This window comes from Megascapheus bottae, chromosome 3 (assembly GCF_031878675.1).
Source record: "Megascapheus bottae isolate mThoBot1 chromosome 3, mThoBot2.hap1, whole genome shotgun sequence".
Taxonomy (NCBI): Eukaryota; Metazoa; Chordata; class Mammalia; order Rodentia; family Geomyidae; genus Megascapheus; species Megascapheus bottae.
This window is the reverse complement of record NC_143511.1, coordinates 67,266,289-67,277,003: the sequence shown is the minus strand read 5'-3', so window position 1 is coordinate 67,277,003 and position 10,715 is coordinate 67,266,289. Positions and strand designations below refer to the sequence as shown.

The 10,715-nt window shown below is 41.6% G+C and overlaps 1 protein-coding gene across 2 annotated transcripts in view; it reads left to right on the top strand.

Moving 5' to 3' along the window:
• Positions 1 to 793: 793 nt before the first annotated feature.
• Abca1 (ATP binding cassette subfamily A member 1) overlaps positions 794 to 10,715 on the top strand; it is a 125,023-nt gene continuing 115,101 nt past the window's right edge. For both annotated transcript variants that reach the window (XM_090330362.1, XM_090330363.1), the window contains exon 1: positions 794 to 861. The gene's annotated coding sequence lies outside the window, so the exon portion shown is untranslated. The remainder of the gene's footprint in view (positions 862 to 10,715) is intronic.

Below are 10,715 nucleotides of genomic sequence, written 5' to 3'. Positions count from 1 at the left end.
CTTTCTTTCTCTTCGCAGTATTTCTTCTATTCCTTTGCAATATGCAAGACATTCTGAAAATCTCAAGGATGATATGGTCTCCTGCTGAAACCAAAGTCAAAGTTGGTGGCAGAAACCAAAACCAAGCAGTAACTCAGACTGTCCTTCCTTACCCCACAATCTAGGTCTAAAATACAGGGACTAAGGGGTAGGCAGGCATACAAGAAGAGTTCAGCCCAGTCAGCTTTTCCTTCCCCAATCCTTAGGGGGAGAAAACTAACAAAGGGGGGCGGGGGAGAAGGATTTAGAGGAAGTGATTTCCTCCAGCTAAGTCAGCTGCCAGGAATGCAGACTGGAGTCTCAAACTAGAGTTTCCCGCTTGTCCGGGGATAGTAGGTCAGGGCTAGCGCAGCTCTGGCAGAGTGGACGGTGGACGCCAAGATGGACTGGCACCACTAGCCATGCCGGCCCAGCCCCACCTGAAGCGTCGTTGCCCGTTTAAGGGGCGGGCCTCAGCTCCACGTGCTTTCCACTGAGTGACTGAACTACATAAACAGAGGCCCGGGAAGGGGGCGGGACCGGCTGGGAGCAGTCTTTGACCGATAGTAACCCCGGCTCTCGGGCACAGCCGAATCTATAAAAGGAACTAGTCGCGGCAAAACCCAGTAATTCTGAAGGAGAGTGAGCCGGCCGGGCCGGGCTGAGCGGAGCCCACACCTCTCTTCCCCGGCGCGGGTGGGCAGAAAAGGGGCGCACCCCCCCCCGCGCAGCCACAGCTAATTTCTCCTAGTGTTTTGCTCTTTTTTCCCCCCCCCCCTTCCTTTCCCCGAAAAGGTTTGTCAAAGGGTGGGAAAGAGACGCCAAGAGCAAAGTGGAGAACAGGTAAGAGGTTGTCCAGTGACTTGGACGGCATTGTTTTGGGGTCTTTTTTTGTGGGAGGGGAAGAGGGAGGGCGAGATGCTTTTGGGAGGATGTGGGTTTCGAGATTTGGGTGTGGACCCCCCCCAAATTCCCACTTCTTGCAAGCGCTTACAGGGCGGAGGCGACACAGAGGGGGTCGCAAGGGGGTGGGGAGGTGGAGGATGACCTGGGGCAGGCTGTGGCGATCCCAGCTCGGGGCTCCCTCGCCTGGAGCATCTCTGGGCATGGAGACCCAAGCACTGCATCCTGGGGTTCAGGGTTCCTGGAGGGTGTGTGTGTGTGGGGGGACGACCAAGGGCAGATCCGACGCAGAACGAGTCCCTTTGTGTGGAAGCACTTGAGCTAGTTGGACACCCTGTAGCGAGTGGCGGGGGGGGGGGGGGTGGGGAGGGCAACACCCGGCAGGAGGAAAGCCAGCCCGGTCCTCGCTGGAGGTCGGCTCTGTGCGCGCGCCCCGAGACTGGAGCGGCGCGCCCTGGTTTCCGAAGAAGTGGAGTAGAAAGTGTCCCCAGTGGGTTCTTGGAGTCCCCGCCACCCCCCCTCTCGCTCGCTCCTCCGAAGCCTGGAGGCTTTTGTTTGACCTGGGTAAGGGGCGGGGGGGGGGGAGAATCGCCGGAGCTGCGGTCTAGGGGTGGAAGAGCGAGTTTTGCTCCTCGTACCGACTGAGCATTTGAGAGAACCCGGTGGAAAACCACAGCTGGGGTATTCACTGTTTCCCATCTCTTTAACCCATCTTCCTGCCTTTCGCAGCGATACCTCCCTTCGGGGGCAGTCTCTCGGCCCGGCACTGGTAGTGCGGAGGAATGACCGCGAGTAACCCCGGCGGGCGGGCGGGCGGGCCGGCGGGCGGCGCAGAGCAGAGCCGGGCGGGGGCGTGGGGGCTGGGCGGCCCCGGGAGACTGGACGGCAGCGCCTCCTGGCTGGGTGGTCTGGGTATGGTGCCGGCGCCGCTACCCCCCAGTTCCAACTGGGGAATCTGGTGGAGATCCTGGTGGCCGACTGGGCGGAACCCCGAGGCCTTAGGGCTGGTTGTGTTTTTACTCACCTCCGTTTCCCCACTCCCAGTTATTGCTAAGTGAGAGAAGGTTCTTTGGGGAGTTCTCTGGCCAGTGCCAGAGTTGTATGCAAGTGTTGTTATTTATTTATTTTAATTTTTTTGTCCCTTCCCCCCAACACAGCACTTACAGAAAGAAGGCAAGAAGGAATATTAAAAATAAAGGAGGAGAAGCATTATGTGGTGTTCTTTATTTGCAACATTGACACCACCCGGGTTTTAAACCCCAGACTTTTCAATGATACTTCACAAGGCAGATAGATGGTGTGTACATTCATGTAACAGGGAATCAACTTGATTTTTAAATTAAAAAAATTTTTTTTGATCCATCATGGGACTTGAACTCAGGGCCTGGGTGCTGTCCCTGAGCTTTTTTTTTTTTTCCTCTCAAGGTTAACTCTCTTCCACTTTGAGTTGAGTCTTAGCTCCACTTTCAGTTTTCTAATGGCTAATTGGAGATAGCCAGGACTGAGTTTGGACCACCATCCTCAGATCTCAGCCCCCTGAATAGCTAAGATTACAGGTGAGAGGCACAAGAGACTTGCATACTTGATAGTTTCAAAACTTTCCTTGGCGTTGAGAATCAGCATATTATTTTCCTTCTATGGCTCACTCATCACCTCCAACAAAGTATAAGCTTTCACCCAATTTCACGAACAAGAGATAAATTGGTTCCTTTACCCAAGAACCTATACCTAAGATTCTTAGTTTCCAAACCATTTAGTTTCTCCACTTTCCTTTCAACCTGTTTTTCTCAGACCTAACACAAAATAACAGAGGCTTACTGGTGTTCAAATGATTTTTTTCTTTTGAGAACCCCGCCTCCCACATGGAAGACTGAGAAAGCATGAGAAATGTCCCTGAGTAGAATCTCCTTACATAGTATAATTTTCAAGTACAGTTTCTATTGCCAGCCTGTTTCTCAGTCACATTCTCAGTTTTTCATTGAATTAATTAATAATAGAGATGGTTTGGAAAGCACTGGATACATAGCAAATCAGTGTTTTACTTGAAAAGGAACAATAAAACTGGAAGGCCCAGAGAAGGTTTCCAGCTTTACTGTTGCAAAAGAGTTCATTTGCAAAGTCAGTATGGAACCTATGACACTGTGACAATATGACATATCTAATTGTGACTAGGACACCTGTGTTATATGTGTGCCTGCTGTGAATGACCATTTAAAATGGCAATTCTTATAAATATTTCACTCTGCATCTAATGCTTGTAATGGACCCTGGACACATTTTGGCTTAGAGCATTTTTTACAGTTCATGTGAGACAATGCATTAGTCTACGATTGGAAAAGAATGATTAGAGTTTGGGTGTTTTCAACCCTGAAGGAAACTCCAATGCAAACATTAAAAATGAATGAAATACAACGAGACTTAGCAAGTCAGCTTTCTGTGCCACTTAATGTATGTAGAGAACAGTGGGAATATTTTAATTTTTTTTTTTTTTTGTGGGTCATGGGGCTTGAAGTAGGCATGGGTGCTGTCCCTGAGCTCTTCAGCTCAAGGCTTTCACCCTACTCCTGAGCCACGCCCCACTTCCCATTTTCTAGTAGTTAATTGGAAATGAGAGTCTCAGGTCCTTTTGTGCCCAGGCTGGCTTTGAACCTTGATCCTCAGATCTCAGCCTCCTGAGTAGCTAGGATTACAGGCATGAGTCACCGTGTGGGAAAGTCAGGTGTGTGGGAAAGGGACTTTCCCACAAATCAGGATGTTTATTCTTGCTATATTTATTGTTAGAGCTTTGCTATTTCATTAGATGGACATTTCTTTAAACTTTTAAAATTATGAGTCTTTTGGATATCTAGAGAACACTGAAACCGCATGTTGGTTTTGCATTTTTTAAATGCTCCTGTCTAAATTCATCTTTATTTGCTGTCTAGATAGTAAAGAAATAATACAGTTATAATATTCAATGTGCCTACATGAAAATGGAACAGGTACCTTAAGAGGATGAGTAGGGAGAATGATGGAATGAGTGACATTGATCAAGCTGCATTGCACTCATAAATTGATACACTGAATTGAAACCTTTTTGTACAACTTATTAAAAGAAAATTTTTTTTGCCAGTCCTGGGGATTGAACTCAAGGCCTGGGCACTGTCCTTGAGATTTCTGAAGGCTAGTGCTCTACCACTTGAGCTACAGACTACTTCCAGATTTTTCTGTGTATGTGGTACCAAGGAATCAAACCCAGGGCTTCGGGTATGCTAGGCAAGCACTCTACCACTAAGCTTGGCTCCTGGTCCCCAAGGGAAAAAACAATTTTTTGCTGTAAACAAGAAACAATGCATGGGGACAAAAACATGAGAAGGGGTATCAATGTGTGAGAAGTAATGTACCTTCTATCTGATGTATATAACTGTAATCCCTCTATACATTAAAATTAAAAAAAAGAAACAATGCAGTTGTATGTCCCTAATGGTCAGTTCCTTACAGCATCAACATTGAAAAGAACACTTTGAACTAAAATGATCTTTAAAAATTTTTCTCAGAGAAAGCCTACACTAAAAACCGTAACCAGCTTTCCATATGCAAATTGAAATGCCATAAATGTCAAGGCTATTATAGATATGTGTACACACACACACAGACACACCGGAAATAGAGCAGTACGTGTCAAGTACTTTTTAAATAAAGTTTCTTAAATGTTAATTTTTACAATAAGGCCACTCCTTACCCTTGTTTTACAGATAAGAAGCTGAGAATCTAACTTGTCCCTGACCATATATAACTTGCAAGGGGGCCAAGCTTAGATTTGAACTCAGTTTCTGAGTTCTTTAACTCCTACATTGAGCAAGATGTTGTGCAGTTGCAGCTGCTGTGAGCAGGGAGCTTTGAGGGATGCTCACCCTTACTTTTCTTGTGCCTTGCATGAGTGGACCAGCCAAGTTCTTGGTAGCACGCTGAGACCTTGGTTGCATAGAGATTGCAACACTACGGAAAGAACAGGGAGCAATATTTGCTCAACTCTAATTTTTTCTTAGCTTGGTTTTAAGTGAAAACGATATTGTTGCTTTGTCCAATTATTTGTGAGTGGTGTGTGTGATCTCCAAGGGTTTCCCTGTGTGATACTCAGGATCGGAAATGGAATGATGGAGCATTTGGCTATCAAATTTACCCTTTTCTTGGGTTTATTTCACAGGGAGTTTCAAAATTTGCCTTATGAAAGTGAAATATCAGGACTAGGTGTTGGGCTGCACTGTAGTAATGCAGTTACTAGACAGTTGAAATTAGGAGGACAGATGTCTCACACCAGCTAGGGCAATAAAAAACATATTTATAAATGAACAATAGCAAAAACAAAAATACTAAAAGCAAAAGAATTTGGGGGCATATCTCAATTGGTAGAGCACATGTTTAGCAAGCAAGAGGCCACGTGTTTAATTCCCAGTACTGCCATACATAAATAGGTAAATAAATAAATTTTAATCAATGAAGTAGGATGGGAAAGTGTTTTTCTTATCAATTGATGTAGCAAATTAGGAATCTCACTAAACACTTTTTAATACAAACAGTTATATTTGTCATTGACTTACCATATGCTGGACTTTTAAAATTTATTTTAATTTTTGATGCTGGACATTAATTGTTTTTTATAGATGAGGAAATTTAAATGGAAGTAAGGTAAGTGTCCTGGTTATGGTATTTGTAAGAGAGGAACTAAGTTGTCTTATAAGTAGTTTGGCTTATGTGAATTTCACAATTTCGGGGCAAAAACTTTGTCAAAATAAAGCTTAGATATGGTATTTGTACACAATGTAATTCTATGCTGCTGTCAGAAAAAATGACATCGCCCCATTTGTTAGGAAATGGAAAGACTTAGAAAAAAATCATATTAAGCGAAGTAAGCCAGACTCAAAGGAACTTAGGCTCAATGGTTTCCCTCATTCACCATAACCAGTAGAAACCTTGGGCTCTAATAGCAAAGATTTGCAATAGAGCAAAAACTTGATACATAAGGCCATATAGTATGAAGCTAATTGAATGGACCTCTAGGATATTGAAACAAAAGCCATATAATGAATGATTGCTGTCCTTAAGGTGCTATGTTATCTCTCATCTCTTTTGCTGTTCCTTTGTTATCTCATATTGTCACAATATCTCACTTTGTTATCTGATATATTGGATACATTTGTGTTTGGTTACTTGAAATTGGACAGGGAAGGGGGGAAAACCAAGAGGGGGTGTGGGGGGGAGGGTAATGGGGACCAAGACATGTGGAAGGGTATCAATGTATGTGAATTAATGCACCTTCTATCTGGCAAATATCATGTAACCCTTTTATTAAATACAATAAAAATATTTTAAAAAATATCAATGAAATATAGAAGCAAAAGGAGGTTCTTTCTTTCTTTTATTTTTTTTGCCAGTCCTGGGCCTTGAACTCAGGCATTGAGCACTGACCTTAGGCTTTCTCAAAGCTAGAGCTCTATCACTTGAGCCTCAGCACCATTTCTGGCTTTTTCTATGTATATGTGGTACTGAAGAATCGAACTCGGGTCTTCGTGCATACTAGGCAAGCACTCTACCACTAAGCCAAACTCCCAGCCAGGGGGTCTTTCTTTTAAAAATAGTTCCTTGACTCATTACCTGACTTATGTAACAGTAACCCCTCTATAATCCCTTTTATAATAACAATAAAATACTTAATAAAATAGATCTTTGAGGAAGTAACGATATGCATGTATCTGTAGGGGTACACTTAGAAATGTGCTAAGTGTATATATATGAGAATCTCCTACATTGCTTCAACACTATGGTTATTCCGTATTCCCTTGAGATTTTAAATTCTATCAAAGCAAAGAGCATTTTCTGTTAACCGTAATTGCGACACATTTTGCTCCTAAAATGTGATAAAGCTAAGAACTTTGATCCAAAAATCCTCTAGGTTTTTGTGAACCTTCTTTTTTTTTTTTCTTTTGCTAGTCCTGGGCTTTAGCTCAGGGCCTGAGCACTGTCCTTGGACTTTCTCAAGGTTGGAGCTCTACCACTTGAGCCTCAGCACCACTTCCAGCTTTTTTCTATACATGTGGTACCGAGGAATCGAACCTGGGCCTCTAGGCCAAACTCCCCGCCCCTTTGTGAACCTTCTTTAAGGGCTGATTTGATAGTCGCTTCCCTTTGATATGTGTCTGGACCCACCCTGCCCCTCAACACTCAGTGAAAATTAACTGACCCTTTCTTTATCCTCTCAGAAGACTTGGATTACAGGGCTCTTCCTGTCATGTATTTAATTTCATTTTTCAAAACTCATTAATATTTGTCTTCCTCTGGCATGCATGCATTTCTAAAGAGAAGACTTTGATTCATTTCCCCCCTGCCCTTAATTTATTCTCCTTTATGTGGAAGGGATTTAGCAAATGCTGACCTGAAATGATTCTGTCAGGGGAGGCTAGGACCACCCCCCCAAATTGCTGTTCTGAAAGGATGCTTAGATTGATGGGTTAATCACAGGAACATATTACAGATAAATGGCATTACAAACAACTGCAGCTAGGCTGGGTTTATGAACGAGGGATGAATGTTTAGTGCACATTTAAGTAAGTTAGACCAGATTACTCTTTGTAGCACAAACAATTCTACTCTGCCCAGTTTCATTTCCCTTTTAGAGGCAGCTGTGATGTGAAAAAAAATGTAGAAATTGACATTCCATACTTAAGTGTGTGGGATGATACATTGATTTTATTTTATTAATGAGACAACACATTTGAGTAACTTAGAAATTTAAACATTTTTTCAAAATGCAGAGTAAATAGAATACCCTCATGCATTAGATTTACATACATATGTAAATATGTAAAATATATAACAATATATAAATATATATATGTATATATATATATATATGTTCAAAATTCTACAGTATTGGCTGGGAGTTTGGCCTAGAGGTAGCATGCCTGCCTAGCAACCATGAAGACATGGGTTCAATTCCTCGGTACCATATACATAGAAAAAGCCAGAAATAGTGCTGTGACTCAAGTGGTAGAGCTCTAGCCTTGAGAATGCCCAAGGACAGTGCTCAGATCCTGAACTCAAGCCCCAGAACTGGCAAACAACAACAACAAAAAATTCTGTAGTATTTCTGATGCCAAATCCAACTTTTAAAAAAGAACCTGAATCAAAACACTTTATCTGGTCAGTCTTGAAGTAAAGATGGTTTATGATAGTATATGACAGTTCCTAGGTGGAATTTTCTTTTTTTTCTTGTGATTTAATTATTTAATTTAAATTAAATTTTATTGTAAAGGTGGTATACAGAGGGGTTACAGGTACATGTCAGGTAATGAGTACATTTCTTTTTGAACAGTGTTACCCCTCCCTCAATTTCTCTTACTTTCTCCCCTCCCCAAACCCTTCCCCTAGCTGGAATTTTCTGTTAGCTAATCCTGTAAGACTTCTTTGGTGCTACTGTGAACACTTTCTTAGTTCTTCCTAAAAAAGTTTAAAATAACATATAAAGGCCAGGAGTTTGGCCTAGTGGTAAATGTGCTTGCTTAGCATGCATGAAGACCTGGGTTCAATTCCTCAGTACCACATACATAGAAAAAAAAAAAAAACAGAAGTGGTGTTGTGACTCAAGTGGTAGAGCACTAGGCCTTGAGAAAGCCCGAAGACAGTTCTCAGGCCCTGAGTTCAAGCCCCAGGACTGGCAAAAAAAACCAAAACCAAAAACAAAAGAAAAACATATTAATAGTATGAGCACATCTTGAAGTATTACTTGCTGACATTAATGAAAATTAACCAATGAAGATTCAATTAACGTTATTTGCCAATCTCTTATGAGCTCTATAACTTGAAGCCTAGAGCAGAAGAACTCAAGGCTATTGCTCTACCACTTGAGCAACAGCACCACCTCTGTTTTTTCTGGTGGTTAATTGGAGATAAGAGTCTCATGGACTTTTGTGCTTCGGTTGGCATTGAACTGCGATCCTCAAATCTCAGCTTCCTGAGTAGCTAGGATTATAGGCGTGAGCCACTGGCACCCCACAGGGTTTTGCTTTTTATGATGGAGTACTGCTAAGCCATTATGTGATAAAGCCAAGACTGGTAAGATTTGCTAATTGTTCAAAGACAAAATGTCAGCATCCATCCTAGGAAGAGAATTGAGGCTGTCTCTTTCAAGGATATTTCTAAATATGTTGGAAGAAGCTCATTGATGTAGCTGGGTAAGATGCACATATTTCTAAACCATTATCCTGAATTTGGTGCTTTAGAAATCATAACATTTTTAGGACAGAAAGGAAGAAGAGAGAAAAGGAACAAGAGGTTCTGGACAGAAGTACTGGATAGATAAAGGAACTGCTAAGAAATTGATTGGCTGTCCTACTCTGCTCACTGTTGGTTTGCAAAAATTCTTTTTGGGTACCAGGGTAAGCTTTTTATTTTTTTAAATCGGTAATTAAATTAAGCTTGCTTTCTTAAAGACAGGAATCCCTGAGGGTGGAGGGCGATGGCAGCTTGAAATTGATTTGATTTGGTATTTAGATGATCCTAGTTTGACATAAAGGCCATATTGATGAAAGCATTAGCTTTCCTTGGGGAAGCAAAGAGAAATGAAGTTTAAAACTGCTGAGCCTAAATGGATACTTCTTCACTTGCAGACTTTGGGCCTTGGGATATACGAGGTGTAGTTTGCCTTAGCGGGAGTGCAGTTGTTTTGTGGTACCAGGTAAAGGAAGATGTACTGTTAACAATAGAATATACACAACAAAATACACAATACATACAACAAACTACACACATTACCTTGAAATTAAGTGTGCTAAAAATAGAAACAGTGCTTTTAAATGGAAACCATTCATTCAGAAAATTTGTGCTAAACACCCTGTACTGTGTGAAGTACTATGTTCTGAACAAGTGTCAAAAGACTCTTAAGGGTCCACCATATTCAAGTTCTTTTGGAGGTTGGCATTAGAGATTCTTTGAGATTAGACTTTGATCAGTTTTGACAGCTAGCTTTGCCAAAGGTTTTACAAGTTATTGTTGAAGGAAGTCTACCTGATTTTCTTACAGGATTGGTCGGTATATGGTAGACTCAAAAATATTAAATGAATCTCTCTACAAGTTCTGGTCTTTTCTCTGACTTTGTTGTCTGAGATCTCTAGTGACCTGGCATATTGTTTGTATCTGCATTGACTCCTAAATTTGTATTCTGTACCTACTGAAATTTTTACCTGTCAACTATACTATGGGTATAGTTTGGGTAGGAGTTTCTAAACATTATCTCTATCTCATTTAATCTTCCTCTGAGATAGTATAAGATGGGTCAAGTAATTTAAACCCATTATCATTTGTGTGTGTGTGTGTGTGTGTGTGTGTGTGTGTGTGTGTGTGTGTGTAAACTGTAGTTTTGTGGTGCTGGGGATTGAGGCCAGGGCCTTGTGAATATTAGGCAAGCACTCTGACAACAAGCTACATCTCCAACCCTTGTGTCATTACATTTTGGAAATTAGCATTGCATGTCATAAGTAAGTAATTTAAAAAGCAAACTAGAATGAAAAAATTATTTTTGTTGCAGTTCATAAAATGTTTTTTTCCAAGGCCACTGACTTGGCTCCCTGCTCTCACTTTCTTAAAAAAGGGAAATTAGCAAGTGTTTAAGAGGTGTCAAAGAGAAAACTAAACAAAAATTCCCTCCTTAATGGAATAACATTTTTTATAAAGGCTAAAGAGGCTCTAAAAACTACAGTATTTTCTTATTCTCTAATGAAGTTTAATACTGTGCCTGTTCATCTCTTTTTTTTAATTTT